Here is a 9,599-nt window from a genome sequence, read left to right on the forward strand (position 1 = left end):
GCTGGTTCTTGGAGAAAATCAACAAGATCGACAAACCCCTATCCAAACTAATTAAATGAAAGAGAGAGAACACACAAATAAATAAGATCAGAAATGAAAAGGGGGACATAACCACAGACACAGAGGAAATTCAGAGAATCATTAGATCTTACTACAAAAGCCTGTATGCCACAAAACTGGAAAATACAAAAGAAATGGACATTTTTTTAAATAAGTACCAAACCAAAGCTAAACCAAGACCAGGTGAATGATCTAAATAGACCGGTTACTCGCGAAGAATTAGAAACGGTTATCAAAAATCTCCCTTCGAAAAAAAGCCCAGGACCAGATGGTTTCAATGCAGAATTCTACCAGAACTTCCAAGAAGAACTAATACCTATACTCCTTAATGTATTTCACAATATAGAAACAGAAGAGTCATTGCCAAATTCCTTTTATGAAGCTACAGTTACCCTGATACCAAAACCACACAAAGACCCAACCAAGAAAGAGAATTACAGACCTATCTCACTCATGAACATCAACGCAAAAATTCTCAATAAAATACTGGCAAACCGAATCCAAAAACACATAAGAAAAATTATCCATTATGATCAAGTAGGCTTCATCCCAGAGATGCAGGGCTGGTTCAACATACGCAAATCTATCAATGTAATCCACCATATAAATAAACTGAAAGAAAAAAACCATATGATCATTTCATTAGATGCTGAAAAAGCATTCGACAAAATTCAACACCCCTTTATGATAAAGGTCTTGGAGAGAATAGGGATATAAGGGTCCTACCTAAATATAATAAAAGCTATTTACAGCAAGCCAACAGCTAACATTAAATTAAACGGAGAAAAACTCAAAGCCATCCCACTAAAATCAGGAACACGACAAGGATGTCCACTCTCTCCATACCTCTTCAACATAGTGCTTGAAGTTCTAGCAATAGCAATAACACAACATAAGGAGATCAAGGGGATTCGTATTGGAAAGGAAGAAGTTAAGCTTTCGTTATTTGCAGATGATATGATAGTCTACATAAGCGACCCCAAAAATTCTACCAAAGAACTCCTACAGCTGATAAACACCTTTAGTAATGTGGCAGGATACAAGATCAACTCCAAAAAATCAGTTGCCTTCCTATACACTAAGGATAAGGAAACAGAGAGGGAAATCAGAGAAGCATCACCTTTCACGATAGCCACAAATAGCATAAAATATCTTGGGGTAACTCTGACCAAGGAAGTGAAAGATCTATTTGACAAGAACTATAAGTCTTTGAAGAAAGAAATTGAAGAAGACACCAGAAAATGGAAGGACCTCCCTTGCTCTTGGATTGGGAGGATCAACATAGTAAAAATGGCAATTCTACCAAAAGCAATCTATATATTCAATGCAATCCCCATCAAAATCCCATCAAAATTCTTCACAGATCTGGAGAAGACAATAATCAACTTTATATGGAAAAACAAAAAACCCAGGATAGCCAAAACAATCTTATACAATAAAGGATTGTCTGGAGGCATTACCATCCCTGACTTCAAACTCTATTACAGAGCTACAGTATTGAAAACAGCTTGGTATTGGCATAAAAACAGAGAAGTCGACCAATGGAATCGAATAGAAGACCCTGACTTTAACCCACAAACCTATGAACACCTGATTTTCAATAAAGGAGCTAAAAGTATACAATGGAAAAAAAGAGAGCATCTTCAACAAATTGTGCTGGCAAAACTGGATGTCAATCTGTAGAAGAATGAAAATAGATCCGTATCTATCACCATGCACAAAACTCAAGTCCAAATGGATTAAAGACCTCAATATCAGTCCGAACACACTGAACCTGATAGAAGAGAAAGTGGGAAGTACTCTACAGCACATGGGCACAGGAGACCACTTCCTACATATAACCCCAGCAGCACAGACACTAAGGGCATCATTGAATAAATGGGATCTCCTGAGGCTGAGAAGCTTCTGTAAAGCAAAGGACACTGTCACTAAGACAAAAAGGCAACCCACTGACTAGGAGAAGATCTTCACCAACCCCGCAACTGACAAAGGTCTGATCTCCAAAATATATAAAGAACTCAAGAAACTAGACCGTAAAAGGCTAATCAACCCAATTATAAAATGGGGCATTGAGCTGAACAGAGAATTCTCAACAGAAGAAGTTCAAATGGCCAAAAGACACTTAAGGTCATGCTCAACTTCCTTAGCGATCAGGGAAATGCAAATCAAGACAACTTTAAGATACCATCTTACACCTGTCAGAATGGCTAAAATAAAAAACACCAATGATAGCCTTTGCTTTAGAGGTTGTGGAGAAAGGGGTACCCTCATCCATTGCTGGTGGGAATGCAAACTTGTGCAACCACTCTGGAAAGCAGTGTTTCGGTTTCTCAGGAAATTTGGAATCAACCTACCCCTGGATCCAGCAATACCACTCTTGGGAATATACCCAAGAGAGGCCCTATCATACAACAAAAGTATATGCTCAACTATGTTCATGGCAGCATTGTTTGTAATAGCCAGAACCTGGAAACAACCTAGATGCCCTTCAACGGAAGAATGGATGAAGAAAGTATGGAATATATACATATTAGAGTATTACTCAGCAGTAAAAAACAAGGACTTCTTGAATTTTGCATACAAATGGATGGAAATAGAAAACACTATCCTGAGTGAGGTAAGCCAGACCCAAAAAGAGGAACATGGGATGTACTCACTCATATTTGGTTTCTAGCCATAAATAAAGGACATTGAGCTTATAATTCATGTTCCTAGAGAAGCTAAATAAGAAGGTGAATCCAAAGACAAACACATAGGCATCCTCATGAATATTAACCTTCATCAGGCGATGAAAGGAGACAAAGACAGAGACCCACATTGGAGCACCAGACAGAAATCTCAAGGTCCAAATCAGGAGCAGAAGGAGACAGAGCACGAGCAAGGAACTCAGGACCGCGAGGGGTGCACCCACACACTGAGACAATGGGGATGTTCTATCGGGAACTCACCAAGGCCAGCTGGTCTAGGTCTGAAAAAGCATGGGATAAATCCGGACTAGCTGAACATAGTGGACAATGAGGAAAACTGAGAATTCAAGAACAATCGCAGTGGGTTTTTGATCCTACTGCACGTACTGGCTTTGTGGGAGCCTAGGCAGTTTGGATGCTCACCTTACGAGACCTGGATAGAGGTGGGTAGTCCTTGGGCTTCCCACAGGTCAGGGAACCCTGATTGCTCTTCGAGCAGATGAGGGAGGGGGACTTGATCGGGGGAGGGGGAGGGAAATGGGAAGCGGTTGCGGGGAGGAGGCAGAAATCCTTAATAAATAAATAAATTTAAAAAAATAAATAAAATAAAATAAAATGCAGTAACAGCTGCTCCCAGCAGCGTCTCCTTGAAATACAAAAAGAAAAAAAAAAGAAAAAGAAAAAGAAAAAGCAGAATCTTGGGAAATGCTTTATTCCTGTGGGATAGATCTCGGCTGCCATTTACTTGTTTCTCATTTTGTAAAGAAAAGTCTGATTTCTCCTGCAGTAGAATTATGACCCTGAGCACAAGAGATGAGTAGCTGCCCCTCAGCGCCAGAGCAGCTGCTGCAAATGCACAGAAGCGGCCATCAGGCTGAGGCACCAACGGGGCTCTGCATCTTCCTGCAGCATCAGTGCTGTATGGGGAACTCAGCTCTAAGGAGGGACCATGTTCAGAGGGAAACAACAGTCTTCTGGGAAAGCTTTTACCTCAGTCAAATTTTCACCTAAAATACCCTACAAGGCTGGGAGGCATTCGTTCGTCTAATACTGTTGGAGACAGTGATGGGCTGAGATGGGGTAAGCTTGGCTATGAGTTATTTGAGGAGATTGTATTGTTGCTTTTCATTACTAGTCTCACTTCTCAAGCAGTCAATCTGAATGTGAAATCCTTACATCTATTTCTCTGTTGTTACAAATGAACAGTGCATCATTCCCTGCATTCACCATATGCGAAAGCCCAGCAGCTCCATTGCTCCTGTCACTCTGGTTGCAGCACTCCTGCATTAGCTTTCCCAGCCCACTTCCTTATGATGCAGTCTCTTTTTTAATCAACATTTAGAGCAAATCTTGATTGGAGCAGGAGTATCCCAATTTTTAAAATGCATTCTAAAACTTTTAAAAACAAATGCGTTTATACTTACTCTGTCATTATGTTGCTATTTCTTTTCTTTTTCTACTGTGGTTATTTTATTTGAACTATTTCCCTGGTGAAGATTCTTGTTATTTTAGTATGAGAGTGGGTCTGTGAAAATGTGTGGTATTTGTGTGCACATTCTGAGGGGACAGAAGAGAGTAACAGATCCCCTGGAGTTGGAGTTACAGGCAGCTGTGAACCTCCTGATGTAGCTGCTAGAGAGGGAATTAAGGCCATCTAAAAGGAAGGAACCCTTACCTGTTGAGCTATACCTCTGGCCTCAGTAAAAGATTTTTTAGACAGAACATGGACCTGTTTTCTGAGTTAAATCTTTAGCTCTTGCTTCTCTGAGTGTGTCAGTCTCTGTGTGGGGCTAAGGTTTGTTCTCCCTTTGAGGGGCTGGTCCTCTCCTGCTTCCAAGATCTCTAACTCCACCCAACCCCAAAGTCATCACAAAATGCTGCCCTCACTGTGCTACACCCAGCCTCTTAGCCAGGTCTAGTTTGGGAGGAGCTTCAGGCTCAGAAGGCTGGGAGGATGCTCTGTAGCATCTAGCCTGGCAGCATTCCTGTGTGGAGCTGACTGGTTGCAGGAAAAGGGACACTTCAACAGCCAACCTGACACCACAGCCCAGGGGTTGGTTACCTGCTTCTATCTCCAGCAGTCAGACAAGCACGATGAAGAGGCTGCTGTGCTCTCTGCTGGGACTGCTGTGCACCCAGGTTTGCTGTTAGTCTGGTGTTCACATTCAGGGGACAGAGAGGATTCTGCTCAGAACATGGAGGGGTGGGGAAGCAGCTCAGGGGTCCTGCAGAGCTCCTACCTTCTCAAAAGACATGGAGTGTGTTCAGAATTCTGTGGATGCTCAGTGACCTCCACCTGTGTCTCTTCTCTGTTTCTAATCAGGGGTGAAAGGGCAGCAAGTGAAGCAGAGTCCTGTGTCCTTGGTTCTGCAGGAGTGAGAGAGTGCAGAGCTGCAGTGCAACTTTTCCACCTCTGAAAACCAAGTGCAGTGGTTTTATCGAAGTCCTGGGGGACACCTCATCAGCCTGTTCTTCAATCCTTCTGGAACAAAGCAGAGTGGAACACTGAAGTCCACGACAGTCACCCAGGAACGCCGCAGCTCTTTGTCATGGGGTTCTCAAGTAGTAGTCTAGACTCCAGAGCCCATATCCACGCCCGCCAGGATCAGTGAGCACCCAGGAGCTGGAAACAAGCTGAGGCCAGGGACAAGATCTCTGACACTTTCGCCAGTGTTTTCCAGCCATCAGAAAGAAAGTGTTTTGTAGCCCCAGTTTAAAGGCCATGATCAAAGAGCAAGGCTGCTGAGGGGAAACATGAGAGACATTTCCATGTGGGGGAGACAGGAAGTGTGTAGGCAGAAGGTGCAAAGGGCGCTGCTTCCTCTCGCTGCAGGGAGCAGGGACAATGTTCAGTGGTTGTGGTAAAAGGCTTGCAGTCCCACAGAAAGAGCACAGGAAATGAAAGATAACCACCCCGGAGAGGCGCTCTGAGCCAAAAGCTGCAGGGACCAGCAGGACACCCCTCAGTCCATACAGTGGGACTCCAGGCACAGGCTTTGACCTGAGTCAGTAAAACAAACCCTTCAGCAGGAACTGGGGAAGGAGGAATGCGGCATTTCCCTAACTAAGGGAACCCACTGCTCATCTTCCTGTGCCCAGGGACTTGAGAACCACAGAGCAAGCTAGCAAGCAGACAGCAAATTAGCAACCTCTAGTGCATTGTCATATTTGAACTCAAGGCTGCAAAGGTGATCTGCAGTTTCCTACTGTTGTAATTGGGGGATGTGGCTGCCAGCAAGGATACTTTGGGAAAATCACAACCCCTGAGACAAAAGCAAATCTGATACTGGGGAACTCAGTGCCTGTCCCACATGGCTCTAAATCACTGAGAAATGCAAACCTGCGTGCATATTAAAGGCTGTCGTGATGTCTTCCTTGACAAAGTTATTACTCATTCCTAGCTGACTTGTTTTCTTGAAATCTGAGCACTTTCATTTTTGAAATAGCTATCAAAACTAAACAAAACATTCTCCAGCTGTCCTGGTAAAGCTACCTGTGTGTGCATGAGTGTGAAGCACACTGGGCCTCTTAGGTCATCTTAGTGAATTTCTCCCCATGGTCCACAGAACCACTGCCAGGTTTTGCCGTTATATTGAACCCAGACATCCTAAAAAGCTCGCTAACCCTGTCTAGAACCTCTCTCCATCCTCTCTGTCTCCTTCAGCAGGTAGCTGATAAGAATGGAGGCTCAAGCTTTGCCAAGCTCCCAAGTAATTGCAAGATAGCCAAGGCTGGAAACCAGCGCTCACCCGTTGCATCTAAGCTTCTGTGTGCACAGCAATCACCTGGGACCTTGTTAAAACATAAGCTTTACTTCTGTGCTTGGGTAAGGCCTGGGATTTCCTTTTCAAATAGCTCCTGAGTGAGGTCAGTACTACTAATGGGAGAGTGCCCATGGAATAGAAACCTGGCCACACCTTCAGATCACCTAGGTGACTAACTGTCCCCCAGAGACCGACTTGATCCAGTGTGGCCCAGGCAATGGAGCTGAGCTCCCCAGGCTTTGCTATGTGCAGCCCACGGGAGGACCTCCACAGCACAGTGGAACTCAGCAGGGCTGTTCCCATACAAGGCAGACTTCCTGCCCCTGAGACGGAAGCAGAGCTCAGCTGATACTCAATGCCCAGACTTCAGCACCAGACCCGTATTCTAAACAAGCTTTGTCCTTAATGAGATCTTCTGTTCTCTCTAAGACCATGATCTGAAGCACAAATCTGAGCTTCAATTCTTAACCTCCTTGATGGGAACTGGGATCTCTGAAGACAACTGTGTGATGAGACTGGGGAGCTCTGGAAGGCGACACGTGCTGGTTTTGGAGTTGGACAATGGTTCTGTACCTCTCTAAATCCAAGTGTGTTGTTAAAAGGGAACATTCAGAGTTTCTGTCTCTTATCAGGAGCCATCTGAACAGAAGGAAGACTTCAGGAAAAATTTCACTTTCTCCATGTCTATTTTGTCTATATCATATTCTTTATTGAATGTATGTTTCTATGAATAATGTTTAAGTTTTCCACCATGAACAATAGACTTTCCTACAGATCCTTTTCCTGCAGTAATCTGTGACGTTTCCAGGAAAAAGATGGGGCCCCACAGCAACAACTCCACCTGGTTGAGATGGCATCAAGATGCTGATAGTGCTACTATAAGACCAGTTTGGGGGTACCAGCTCCAAAATGGTGCACCTTTTCATGATGTTCTGGCCAGAACTCCAAATAAGAACTTTGGGGGGAAAAAACCCTATCAAGCTTAACCATCACTTTACTTTTGCAGGATCCCATAGAGAACATTGCCCCCATGACAGCAGGAAGCAATTCTAGAGGACAACACCCTGTCTCCCAAAAAAGTTTGTCCTCAGGGTTGGGAACACCACTTAGAGGTTGTTACTTGTATCAGGTAGAGGGTTGGGGTAGAAACTATGTTTATTTAAAAAGGGGGGGTTATAATAATAGTGGGTAATAAAGTGAATATTTGTGAGCTATTATTTATGGACAATTTACATTGGTATAGTTTTTGTATATTGATACAGGTTTAAATTATATTTGTTATTTCTGTTTACAGTATTTGTGCACCTATGCAGTTATTCTGTCACATAGTATACATGCATGTTTCTACGTGTTTAGGACATTTTGTATACTGATACATTCTTTAGGATATATTTTTGTATTGTATTACATATTATTCTTACCTCTGAACAAGATACTTAACATTGTTTACATTTGAGGTCATTGTCCTCATTTGTGCACAATTGTTTACAGATTATTTAATATTTTGACATGAAGCCTTAGTCTTAAAGTTATACAGGTATTAAATATTATGTCAATAATTGTTCATGTTTGTTATATATACAGTAAGATTAATTACATTCTTTAGATACATAGAGATTATATTCTGCCTAGATAGGTAATCTTCAACCACTTCAAGGATCTGTAGAACATGGCATTTAAATAACTTAGGGTTCTGTTGACATGACACATGACTGCTCCTGACAGTATCAATCTATTCCCAAGAGAATGTTGAGCACCAAAGACACTCCACTCAGAGTTTGTTTTCTTCTTGGCAAATTGGCCTTTGGGCAAGGAAATGCCCATGCCTCAACCACTGACAAATACATGGTATCTGGAAATGGATACACAGGACACAAGGAAAAAGACTATCAAATCTTGCCAAGACAGGTTAAGACAGTTCTGAAAAATTCCCTGCCTCTGTAAATGGTCTGTCAGTTACGCTAGGCCTTAGCCAAAGTTGGTTGTTTCGAAGTTGCAAATGAGACTTTGGGTGACTGCTCAGGTAGCTAATTGTCTCCATCATATTCTGCTCGCTTTGGAAGCTGCTTAATTGCACTTCCTGTCCGCTCCAGTAATATTATTTCCCTTCTCAGGCCTTTGATGGTGTTGAAGATTAGATAGTCGTAGTTACCTTACTCTTTTGATTTAGCCAAGCTTATTTCCAATGCAAGATTTAGACTCCTTAAAATAAAATGTTTATTAAAACATTTGTCATATGTTCCTTGCTTAATATTGCTTATGTTGTTTGTAATTTTATACTTGATATCTGTTCCTATTGTATATAGTTTTGTATTGGGTTTGAATCGCTCTTGTTTAGACAAAAGGGGGAGATGATGGGGAACGTTGTTAGCCAATCATCTTTAAGAGGTGGGTCTTAGTTAAGGTGTAGTTTTGCTGGGACCCAGGGTAAAGGTGTGCACCTCCAGGTGCTTGCTCTCTCTGTGCCCTTTCCCACGGGACATTGCTGTGCTTGGAATTTTTGTTTCCTGTTTCGTGAGTGTTCCCCTTATAATAAATAAAATATAACAGTTTTATCCTTAGCTAGTCTGGTTATTTCAACATACATGCAAATACCAGTCACACACCACAGGGACATAGTCTCCCATACAGAGTCACACAGACACACAGTCACACACCATAGGGACATAGTCTCCCATACAAAGTCACACAGACACACAGTCACACACCATAGGGACATAGTCTCTCATACAGAGTCACACAGACACACAGTCACACCCCACAGGGACATAGTCTCCCATACAGAGTCACACAGACACACGACACTTGTGTCACAGACAGACACAGCCACACTGTCACAGTGTCTACCTCTCAATCGCTCTCCTCTCTCTCTCACGTGTGTGTTTGAGCATGTGTGCGGGCACACGCACACACTCTTGAACAAGCATACGCATGCACCTTGCACCCAGCTTACACTGCCTGAGGGACACACATTTCACCTTTCTCCAGAAGCATGTCCAAAGAGATGTGCCGAGAAAGCACACAGCCCAGTTTCTGACAAAGCGCTCGGTGGTGCTGGTGCAGCTCCAGACAGGGAAGGATTAGGAGA

The sequence above is a fragment of the Microtus oregoni genome, unplaced genomic scaffold, assembly GCF_018167655.1.
Source record: "Microtus oregoni isolate MIOR12 unplaced genomic scaffold, Mior012 000045F_ref0000178, whole genome shotgun sequence".
NCBI lineage: Eukaryota > Metazoa > Chordata > Mammalia > Rodentia > Cricetidae > Microtus > Microtus oregoni.